At 35.4% G+C, this 12,491-nt stretch overlaps 1 protein-coding gene across 16 annotated transcripts in view; it reads left to right on the top strand.

The window, feature by feature from the left end:
* LOC116431829 (uncharacterized) overlaps window positions 1-12,491 on the top strand; it is a 223,503-nt gene that overhangs the window by 64,780 nt on the left and 146,232 nt on the right. Inside the window, exons 1-2 of one of the 16 annotated variants that reach the window (XM_076365722.1) lie at window positions 5,409-5,689; window positions 6,152-7,711. The exons of 12 other annotated variants lie outside the window; for them this stretch is intronic. The gene's annotated coding sequence lies outside the window, so the exon portion shown is untranslated. Of the gene's footprint in view, window positions 1-5,408; window positions 7,712-12,491 lie in introns of those variants that run through there. 3 more of the 16 variants (XM_031987760.2, XM_031987759.2, XM_031987758.2) reach the window with 3 other exon arrangements.

The raw sequence follows: 12,491 nt of genomic DNA, 5'->3' as shown, positions 1-12,491 counted from the left end.
TGGTGCTTTCCCGGCAGCTACCACGGTCCGAGTTAATCGATGGGAGTCTCAATAAGGAGCCGCAGGCGTGTGTGCGTGTGCGCGTGTGTGCGCGTGTGTGCGCGTGGTTTTATCCTCGAGTGGCTTGTTCGAATAGTCATTGAAAACGTCGATGACAATACCTAGCCTAAACGCGTGTAAAGTGGGGTGAAGGGGGAATCCATTCGTTTAACCCTGTTACGTTCTTCAGCTGATTTTCGACAAAATCGAATTACCGCGATTTCCACTTGCAGTGCTCGCGCCCTATTTCTTCTTTTTTATATAACCCTCGTCACGTGGGATGGGAATGTGGCGGATAGTATGCAAGTATGTGGATCTATGTTTATCGCATACCAACGAGATTCTAAGAAGGTCTGCGTGGATTCGTTAGCGTTAACTACTTTCGCTGGAAAGACGTGTTACGCGCGTCGTGATGTCTTTGTCCGAAAATTACCAACGACATATTGTACAGGTCGATAGTCTTAGTGGATTACATATTCCAGATTGTTCTGAAATCTACTACCTCATACAAAATTATTGGTAAACGACATTTGCGTACATATCTGTATATAATATGCGAAGACAAAATTCTTCGTGCGAGATCCTGTCGAGTTTCTCAATTCGTTGCCAGCGCAAGTGGTTAGGAAATGCGAATGTTTTGTGTTTTGAATTAATCGCTTGACTTATAATTTACTTATCGACTGTGCTTGATAAAATGACTTCGTCGTTAATAATTTAAGGAAAGAAGCAAATTTTAGACTTATTTTGTGTCTACGTGTACTCTAAAGGTTTAAGTTTAATAACAGATTGGTAATAATTAATTTATGTTAGGAATTAGTAAGTAATACTTAGATTTGTCGAATTCGGTCTGCGATTTTCATCATGAGTCAGACACGTTATTATGAGGGAAGGGGTTAATATTGTGTTTTGTTTATACGAGGGACGTAGTTTTTGTGATTAGACGACTGAGCGAATGGGAAGAGATTGTTTTTAATGTAGGGATCTATTCGTTGCTGTTCTGTCGTTGTTCAGTTGCTCGGACGGCGATGCGGTTGAGTCTATTTTCTGATATTTTCTGATTTTTCGAAATTTTAACTCTGTCGAGATATTTTTCAAATAGATTCTATTATTATGTTACTTTTGATATTATTAGTAAGAAGAACCGTTTGCACTGCTCTCTACCAACTACCTGTTTTCAAATGCATTTCAAATCAAATATTTTAATAATATATAGTTGTGAAGGAACAAATGCAAAAGAAATTCGGAGTGCGAAGGGTCAAAAGACACTCGAAATTAGATGCACAGAATTCTCTTTTCATTGGATTACATATTGTCAGTTTGTAGAACGGGAACAATTAGTTTTGAACCAAAATCGAGTAAACAAAATTCATGTGAAAACAGAATTCGACGTATTAACGTTAACACGAACGCCGCAAGATTTCATAGAGCAAAGTACACAAAATAGAGAAAATACAATAGTAAATCATTTGACTGAATTGGATTAATACTTTATTTTAGTAATTACTTTATTATAGTAATTCGATGTGCTTGGAGGTCACCGGTGACCCCCATGGCATTCAACGTGTTGAAGAACTTGGTGTTAACGGTGTTTTCTCTGCCTTGACTAGAGATGGCCCCATTGAACACACAGAAAGGTACAGTTTGGCAAAGTATGTTCTATAAAGTACAGAAGGAATAACAAGTAGCTAATAAAAATCTATATTCTCCATTGGAAACGGTATAAAGAGTCAGTATCGTGCACCGACGCGACGTCGTCCCTGAAACGGCAACACAGAATTGTGCTGATCGAAGGTGATGCCAGTAAAAGAACTTATTTTAGGCTGGTTCTCGTGTGACACACGGTGTAGAAGTGATTTCGAAGCTAACGCCTAAACAAGGTTCTTTATAAGCATCGATTTCAATCGTAGCGCGCGTCTTTGCTTGTGGAAAACACGTCTATTTACGAACGCAGCTGGTAGACCTCGAACGTGCGTCGGAGACGATCTCGTATAAATATCCCATTTTTAATAGAAAGAGGGTTAGTTCAAGCGGAAAATCGATAACGCATGCCAGACGACGCATGTGAAAACGTCGATCCGCTTGCATTCAGCCGAACGAGACTACGAAAAACAGTGGAAGATGAAACTTCTACATTTACGAAGAACATTTAGCAGAAGTCTGTAACCCTATTACAAGAATCGATTTTCTACGGATACTTCGGAAGCAGTATTTGTTAAGTCGAGAATTACGATGAACGGGGAAAGGATTAATTAAGGATTAATTAAGGATTAATTAACCCTAATCGTACTATAATGAAAGGAATGATTAAAATGTTATTGTTTTTATTTATAGAGCCCACATTTTAAAAGCCCAAAACAACTTTTGGAAATGCAATATGAAATAATCAAAAAATTTAAGTAAAAAGTTGAAATTAGGGTTAAAGAAGCGTGTGTATCTTTACAGTCATTGTAAAAGAAGAAATTAGGAATTGGTCATTTTGACCAGCTTGGTAGTTCTAGTGTCAACCCTTTGCACTCGACAATAGTTTTCATTAGAAAGATTCATTATTGTTATATAGAAAGTTTACGATATTAAATAAATATCGAAATATTTATTTTTATTAACCCTTTGCACTCCGTAGGCGCCTCTCAGTCGCCAATTGATTTGACACAGCAAAATTATAGAGTTTGACATTTAATATGAAACTTTGTACAACGCATCGACATGTGAAATATTAAAATAAAACAACCTCTTTCTTTAATTTATGTACGATTTCTCGTTAAGTCAGTTTGAAAGAATGTTGTTGGTATTTCATTAAAAAATGTTGAGTATTTCTAATGAGAAACTTGTGGAGTGCAAAGGGTTAATCATAGTAATAACTGTTCGTAATCTGAACTTTCAAAGTCAAAGGAATGGTAACATTCGCACACTGTCCTTGGTCGTAATTAATAAATGGGAACACGCGAAAAAATGTTCATTAGCAAATCTGAAGTCTGATTAGGAATTCACATGTAAAATGCGAAGTTGATTATGCAGTCGAACGTAATAAGAATTTTCACGCTCGCCGTACGAAGAAAATTAGTTTTGAGAAGAACGTGTTTAAAGTTTCGGCCGAGCCAACAAATCAGTAAGCTACTGAATTGTTTCGTTTAAAAACTTCGTCGATTTCTCGAACTTCTGCGTTAAACTTCTTTTATAATATTTCCAGAATCTTTTTGAGAGAGGAAACACTGAGAAAATACATTTGAAAAGTCGATTTAATAAAGTTCAGGCCGGGATAGAAATTATCATTTTTAGAATGATGGTTGCTTGGAAATTAAACATTTGTATACAATATTTAAGAGAACTGTTACGGAGGTTTGTTAATCCTTTGCATTCGACAATATTTTTCGTTATAAATATTCATTATTTTCTGTTGAAATATTGATAACACTGTTGGCAAGAAACACAAAAGAAAATCTTACATAAATTAAGAGTTGGAACTAATTTATTTCTAAGGTTCATGTGTTGATACCTAATACAAAATTGAATATTGATTTTCAATATTCAAAATTGAAAAATTGAAAAATAAGTTTCACAAGTATTCGTTCGGTTTCTTTAATTAGTTAAAAGGAAATAACATCGCTTGAAATGCATCAGCAAATTGCTATTTTAATTAAATACTCCGGTTATCTGATATGAAGGATCGTCAATCTATTCTTCCACAGTAGTGAAATAATTTTCAGATGATACCATCTAACTAAACAATGCATCGCACTATATCATTTGAAACGACATTTTTATATCCAGCCAGAAAAATACACCATCGCGTTGTTTAAGCTTTTATGTCCTGAGCCATAACATTTTCATATTTTACTGTTATTCGTATTATAAATATTCCCAGAGAATTTAAGTAAAACGTATGCTAATTATAGATATTATGCATAACTGTTCGAACATAAAAGCACAGAGTTTCAACTTCGGTAGCATTAAATTTAATAAAATGACTGAAATACCTTTGTGGATACTGTGTAGGTATATTTATTTTCGTTTTTACACGTAGTTGTTTACGATTAAATTCCTTCGACCAGTCGAATAAATAGATATTATATTCAATAACAATATTATACATAAAATATTATACTTATAAATTATCATTTCACTGAAATTTCATCTAATAATTGTCCAATTTCAAGTTCAGTAAAATGATCCACACTTCGAAAGGCCGAGGGAATATTAAAAAAACAAATGTCTTCGACGTCTGCTACGAAACATGAGGAAGTTAAAAAAGTTAAAGTTAAAGAAATATTCTTATAGATGGAAAGCAATCAATCCATCTTTTTCGTGAATCTCGATCGAATTCTCCGATCAAATAATCAACTAACTACGAAAAGAAAAAGAATTGCTTCTGTTGTCCATCAGCCATGTCAAATATAATAATTTTATTCCGAAAGTACGATATCTTGAACTCCCCAAGAATCAGAGAATCATTTTATTTATTTTATTCCAAAGACATGAAATCTTGAAGTTCCCAAGAGTGAAGTAATTAGAAAAAAAAAAATTGCTTCTGTTGTCCAACACCGATTCGAAAGCGAGCGTCGATGCGTCAACCGCGTCACGGGGTAGCCTATGCACTGTATCACTTATCAGCTGGATGTGTGTCACCGTTTAACACTTTAACTGCCGCGCCACGTTCGGGTGGCGCTATTTCTCGCGTAAACTTGAACATTCATTTCCTTTGCGACATATCGAACAAACCGAATTGTGTTGAATATATGAGACATAAAAAAGATACTAGAGCAATCGTTACGAAGAATCTTTATTTTGTAATTTATGCATAACACCATGGTTAAATACCATGTCAGTCACCGATGACTGACGCTTCTGAATTACTTGAAAACAATCGTAACATGCAAAATAATCGATATCAAATCAAAGTGTGTAACAACGTAAGTTGATAATAGTGTAATGCAAAGATTGTAACGCCAAATAGTGAACAACTAAATAACTAAATAACCAAACAACCAAATAACCAAATGACCAAATGACCAAATGACCAAATGACCAAATAACCAAATAACCAAATAACTAACTAACTAAATAAGTAAATAGCTGAGTAACAGTTGCTACTTTCTTTTACTAAAAAGGATAACTGTACAGAAACATAGTCAAAACTTTCCTAGTGCTTAACGCGTTAACGAAGAAAACTCTTTCAACTGCATAGCAGTTTTGAGTGTTTACGCAATCAAGGTGTTATACCAGTCCAAGGGAAAAGAGGTAGTAGCGACAATGCCTATACTCGAACGTGTATTAGAAGCTGCCCCCTCTTTCCTTAGCTTCCTTCAGCCCGGCCTATCCTCATCTGTCTCCGCGGCCTCCCTTCTTCATCACTTGCCCTCTGCCGCTTTTCTCGTCCCGTCCGGAGGGACGATTGACGTATCGATTCCAGCAGGGTGGTGCAGTCTGGCCTTCGCCGTCGTGTCTGCGTGGTCCAAAACTGCTGGCGTCGTCTCTGCCCGCGTTTCTATCGCTCTCAATCGCGAGCATCGTTCCCCCGCTAACTTTTCCGGCACTATTCTCCCCTGTGCATATTTGCGAGATTAATTTTACCTTTCACTCTCGCCGAGCTAAACTAACGTTTCCATCCGTTCGTTTGCCGAAGTAATTCATTGATCGAATCGCACACGCGGAGGTACCAATCAACCGCTCCCCTGCGGGATTCGCAAAAATTTGATCAGTCGAGTTAGTCGCTCGCAGCTTGTTACCTGTGCGCCATCCCCTTTGTTCTATCTTTCGTTTATTTTATTTCATCCCTCTCTCATTCTTTTTGTTTCTTTCCAGCTTGCGCAGTATTCTATCCCTCTCCTCTAGCTTCACTTTCGTTGTCTCGGCTATCGAGTCAATTAGCATTGTTGCTTCGGACAGTGTACCCACGTGACGATTCGCCGGGAGCACCATGTGACCCGGTCACACGACGTACATTCGACACTGACATCCCTCCCCGCCTCATCGGGGAGATCCACGTGATCGATCTTCGACGGAGTTTGTTTGAACGGGACGCGCGCCGAATTGTCTTTCACAGCAGTGAAATTGCTGCTCCGTGCTCTCATCATTTTATCATTGTTCCCTGTGCCGCGCGCCGATCGCCGTTTAGCGTATGCTAGTTCGAATTTCATCGTGCAAGTGCTCCGACCCTTTGTGGATTCTTACGCGCGACTCCGCGAGGCGAAACCCTCGCAGCAAGGACGGAGCTGCGAGAGGGTTGCTCAATGAAAACTTCGAGCGCGAACACGTGACCGGCTCGTGATTGCGCGATGATGACTCTCGGAAGTTGGAGGAACCTTCTCGCCGAGTGCAGGACTCGCCGTGCGACGCGGAAGCTTCGTTGAAAAAAATTCTGCGGCGAACGAGGCCGTCAGCTTCCTCGATGGAGCGACGTTTGAAAGAGGCACGAAAGTCCGCGGGATCAATGGGGAATATAAAAGGTTCGAGCGACAGGGGATCATCGAAACTTTAATCTGGAGACGTTAAGTGAAACGGAAATAACTGGAAGTTTGAATGGAACGGGGTAAATAAAAAGTTTCGAACGAATGATTCGTTCGTTCCGGCGAGGGTTAGATATTCGGGCGGCTGGAGTGCGATTCAATTGAACTGCGTGCGACTTTCGCGTCGGGCTTTTGTTAATATGAGGAAAAATTCGGCGTGGATTAACCCTTTGCAGTCTAGAAGCGTCTCTCGATAGCGATATTACGTAAATGTGAAGGAGGGAGTATTATATCGATGAAAGTTAAACGGTGATCGAGAGAAGTTAGACCTCTGGAACCTTCAATAGATAATTAATAATTGGAATTCGAAGGATAACATGAAAAATTAATCATTTTGAAACGATCTACTGAGTTCATTAACGAGCTGTGTCATGAAAATATAAAGGGAAAGCTACAATATCGATGGAACTTAAACGTTGTTCGAGAGAAGTTAGACCGCTGGAATCTCCAATTGATAATAAATAATGAAGAATTAATTAATAATTGAAATCACAACGATAACATGAAAAATTAATCATTTTGAAACGATCTACTGAGTTCATCCACAAGCTGTATCAAGCAAATATAAAGAAAAAGCAATAATACCAATGAAACTTAATTCTCAATCTCCAATTGACAGTTAATAATGAAAAATAAATTAACTATTGAATCAATGATTGAAATGAAAAAGGTTCACGTGAAAAATCGATCATTGTGAAACAAATCAAAGATCCTTATAGACTCACTGAGTTCATCCAAGATATTACGCAAATATAAAGGAAAAATAGCAATATCAATGAAACTTAAACATCGTTCACGAAAAGTTAGACATCAGGAATCTCCAATGGATACAATTGACGTCGAAAGCATCGCGAACTAATTGATCGAGGACTATGACGAATCGAAATCGCACGTGTGACAATCGGAAACAACATTGGTCGCGCAACCATGTTCGGTGTAAAGCGGCGAAACGTTGCCCGCAGGATTCCGCGAGAATTCTACGCACCGAGGACTCAACCTCCTGACACTAATGCGAGGACAGAATGATTGGACACCAGTGTTTACGATATCTGCCATAAATAACACAGCGGACAATCGATTCTCGTGTTCGTTGCTAGTGATCTACAGGAACCACGCAATCGTTGTCGAATACCGGTAGCGATCGACCTGCAACTCTGTCCCGTGTACAGGTTAGTGGTATAAAGATATTATTCCGTAACTAACTGTACAGTATACAAGGTGAGACGCTTAATTGGGTCAGTCTGTGTCTCGAGTTTCGAGACGGAAAAATAATGTAAAGGGAAAAGGTTGAATCTACTTTCATGTAGCTTCATTCTTTGCGTAAGCGAAATAACGAAAAGATTATTCGAAGTTAAATAGAAATTATCTTTATTTTGTTGTTAATTTTATTTACAAACTAAATTAGGAATATGGGGTTTCATGGATTTTTATACAGAATGTTGTGGATTTTGAAACTAGCGAAGTTTTCGTTGTATGCTTGATACTGTTGTTGTGTAGAGGTATTTGATAGTGGAACCAGTCAGAACCACTGATTTCGATTTGTTTGTTTCACAGTTATTGATATCTTAATTACTAACACTACCGAGCAGTTAAATTGACTTTTTGAAGTTTCTTTGTAGCAACTCTGTGAGTGCATCTATCGAGATTTATATTGATTTACAATTCAGTTTCAAATGTGATTCGTGTATTGTTTATGAAGGATGTTCTATAAAAAATGTTTAAAACTGACATTTCTTTATCTGTGTGGTAGTGATGTATATATTAGCCACTTTTCACCATAAAGGAAACACTCGTTTATCGTTGGGGCTTCCCTTTACTGCATACGATATAAATATTCTTTTGTTTACGCGACTGTAAGCACATGCTGTATAAATAATCGATTTTCCGGTGACAAAGGATGGTTCAAACTCTTTTGCATAATAATGACATGGTAGAGTAATAAACACATGTTCACTCGCAATTTATATGCATTTACTTATTGATTTTAATCCTGTAACATCCGGCAATGCAAATGTATATTATCTACATTTCTTCTTAGTATTTCCGCATTGTCAATTTTAAAGATAAAACTGTCTATTGTTTCGTGTACAAATTGTAAAGTTAATATCGAATATAGAAGGTACGTGTTTAGAGGCAGAAACAAGTTCTTTCGAAATAAGGAAATTGGTCATTAATGCACTTGTACTGAATTAATGATAGAAAAGAAAAATTCTTGTATTCTGTATGTTAAATAAAAAAGGGAAAATTATGGTGTTTTGTATATTACATGAAAAAAGGAAAATTACTGTATATTCGATGAAAAATGAAAAATTATTGTATTCTGTATATTAAATAGAAAAGGGAAAATTATGGTGTTCTGTATATTATATGAAAAAAGAAAAATTATTGTATATTCAATGAAAAAGGAAAAATTGTTATGGTCTGTATATTAATTAAAACAACAATTATTGTGTTTTGTGTGTTAGATAGAAAAAGAAAAATTACTGTGTTCTGTATATTAAATAAAAAGAGAAAAATGATTGTGTCCTGTATATTAAATAAATAAATTATTTCCTTAAGAAGTTAAGGAAATAGCATAGAGCAATGGACGATACTCAAAGGAAACATTAACATTGCAACAACAATAATGGAGAATAATAAATAAAGTAACGTTTGTTCACTTTAATGTGAAACTTAGAGAAAAACTTTGTAAGCCGAAATATTAGAAAAACTTTCAATACTTGAAACAGAGGAAATGAGAATGAAAACTATCGGAAAATTTGTACACCGACTGGAGATGAATAAAAACCTTTCTGAAATCAATATTCATTTTCCGTACTCCGTGTTTCGCAGAAAATAGGAGGAAACTGCAGTTTGTATCAATATTTCCTTTGCGTAAGCAAAATTATTTACGATGTCTCACTGAAATATCACATCTTCATGAAATTTTAAAGTATTTCGTTTCATTTTGAAGTTTTTCGTTTCATAATCTCATAAGGAATATAAAATCAAACTTAACGAGCCTAATAACCATACTATAATTTTAATGAAACGTTAATTTCGAACAGTTATTATTATAGGCTTATTTATGTATAGTACAATGCAATGTACGGTTCGAAATACGGTGACAATATGATTACAATTAATCGTTTACTACTTTCGAGTTATATTCCACGATAACACTCAGTAATCGAATTGCGAAAAAAAATGGAACAGATTACATTTATAGCGACAAGTCGGTCGCACATGCATCTGCAGCCGTTTAAATGATCGCGGCGTATTTAGAGCGGAAGAAAAAACGCGGATGCTTGGCGACCAAAATCCGCTTGAACGCGCTAAGGCGGAATTCTCTTTAACTAGTCAAAGGTTCGCTATTTATGTTTGAAAATCTCGTGATAGCGGGTAATACTAATGTAAGAAATATTGGAGTTTTTGTGCTTTGAGTGTGACAGTTGTTATCGGAATAATAACAATTGATAGAACAATGGAATAAACACTGTGTCGCTAAAGTTTAAATCAAGGAATGATTTGTTGCTTACATTAGAGATTTGAGTGGAAAATATACAATTTTCTTATGATTTGTAGTATTTTTTGATTTTAGAGTATTGTCGATCAGTTTCTAATCTATCATTGCCTGTTTTATTGTTTTTGGGATTTCTTTGTTGTAACAGAAAGACAGTTTTTTTTGGAATAAACAAGCGTATTAAAGTATCTATAGATTTGTTCTATAATTTCTCTGTTGTTCTGTGACCTATAAATTCGCCATTTCTGAATATTATTATCTTAGAGAATGTTAATATAATTTATTTCTGTTCCTGAAAGATTCTCAACAGAAATGAAATATTAAGATATCGAACATGTTCGGAGTGCAAAGGGTTAAAGCTTGAAATGTATCTAGGGCTGTGGGAAAACAGATGATACATACAATTGCTAAGAAAGTGATCCTTGAGACAAAAGGGAATCGAGGATGCAAAATCGAAGACTGCGTAGATCGAATAAAATTCAATTGATTAGTATGTACATTCTTAATTTCGTTCAGCCTGTCTCTTCAGCCCGATCGAAAGGGTCGTATGATTAACATGGAAAAGAATAATTGAAGTGATCCTTCCTCAGAAGAATCCATTGGACTTAATAACACAAATCCGTCTTTGTGGGAGCTCACGTTCGAAGATTATAATAATGTGAATGAACAAAGAAGCGAATCTTACGAGTAGATTGCGGATCTTTATGCAAAATCAGGATGTTCTGAAATGATTTTAATTAATGTTCAATAAATAGTCCTCTCAGGAATAAAATGATAAATTGAAAATTAAATAATATTCTACAATTCTGCTGAAGTTATCATATTTTATGCACTTTCGTAATGATTACGTATAATTCGCAGTCTGCGCGTAAGACAAATAAACTAAAAATGAAAAAAAATAGATCGTGCGATTAAATAAGTGTTTTATATGTGAAATCTCATGTTTATATTAAGATATTTCGTACTCTATTAGGAAAATGAATGCGAAAATACTTTCTGTTTGAAATATAAACCGTCTCGTGGACAATACGAACAATTTCCATATTTTACAAGTGAAGTCTCTCCGTATAATTATTTTTAAATTAATCGCGGAGCTGCAATTGCGAGTAACATTTCTCATCTACGTTATTGGTGTCGTTACTGTTCCAAGTAATTTTTGGATTAAAAACGGATTAACACGCATTGAAGTAATTATTATAATTATATAATTCTCTGTTGTTTGGTTAAGATTATAACGCGAAAATAAATTTATATTCGCTCACCGATCTGATTACAAGTCAATATTCAATCACATAATTCAGTTGTAATTTCGATGTTGCCCTAACCTCAATGTTGTGGCCGAGGTCACATGTCCACAACTCCATTTTGGAGTTGCTAGCTCCCAATTAGTGGAAAATAAAGTTAATACAGTTTTTGATAATGTGTAGCACCATTTTTGTTATTAATCACTTCGTTTATTCTACTTGTTAATAATTAAACTGTAGATATTCATGAAGATATAGACTTCTCTCAGTTCTCTTATCAAATCAGAATTACCCAAGGACCATTCTATAACCGTTTCAAAAAATTAGTAGAATAAGTACTATTAATTTCTCATTAAACTATTTCTTTAGCTATATTTAGCATTCTCCCAAAAACTAAATTTTGCACTCTAATTAATCATAATTTATCCGAAGTTTTCACTTATAGGAAGTCTACATATACTGCTATTAGATTTTATTATCGAAATTACCCAAGATCTGTATAATTGTTTAAAAAAATTAGTAGAATAAAAATCCTATTAAACTCTCATTAAATCAATTCTCTTGCTATATTTACCATACCCACAAGAACACCACATTTTATACCTTAATTATTCATAATCTATCCAAATTCTTACTTATAATTACACTACATACATTACTTGCTACATTAAAAATTATATTGCATTTCTCTGACACATTTTTCATTTTCTAATCACCTCTCCAAGATATTCTCTAAGAACATTGTACATTATGTTACATTATTTACACACTATCGAGTATATACCTTGATACCACAGTTCGAATTTCACCAAAAAATACAATTATTTTACAGTAAAATTTTGTTGTAGTCTCGTTTTGTTCCATCGGCTTGAAACCATTCTCTAAAATATCAAAATACAGTGTATGGTTTATGGTGCTATCGATAAAACAGAAACACAAAGCCGCTTGCACTCATACAATCGTAAGCTGTGACTGATCCTCTATCGTGCTTTACAGTCGCTGCGTTCTCTCATGCTCGATATTTTTTGCTCGCCATACTGTATTGTTTTGTCAACCATGTCCCGTATGTTATATCTGCTCCCATCAGTAAATATTATAGAATTTTAGTATCCCATGTGATAATCAAATATTCAAAGTTTCATTGGCATGTTTACATACTTGTTTGCCTATGGCAATCTCTCCTTCCATTGTCTTTGTTACATT

Source organism: Nomia melanderi, chromosome 3 (genome assembly GCF_051020985.1).
Source record: "Nomia melanderi isolate GNS246 chromosome 3, iyNomMela1, whole genome shotgun sequence".
NCBI classification, from domain to species: domain Eukaryota; kingdom Metazoa; phylum Arthropoda; class Insecta; order Hymenoptera; family Halictidae; genus Nomia; species Nomia melanderi.
This window is presented reverse-complemented; position numbering and strand designations above follow the sequence as displayed.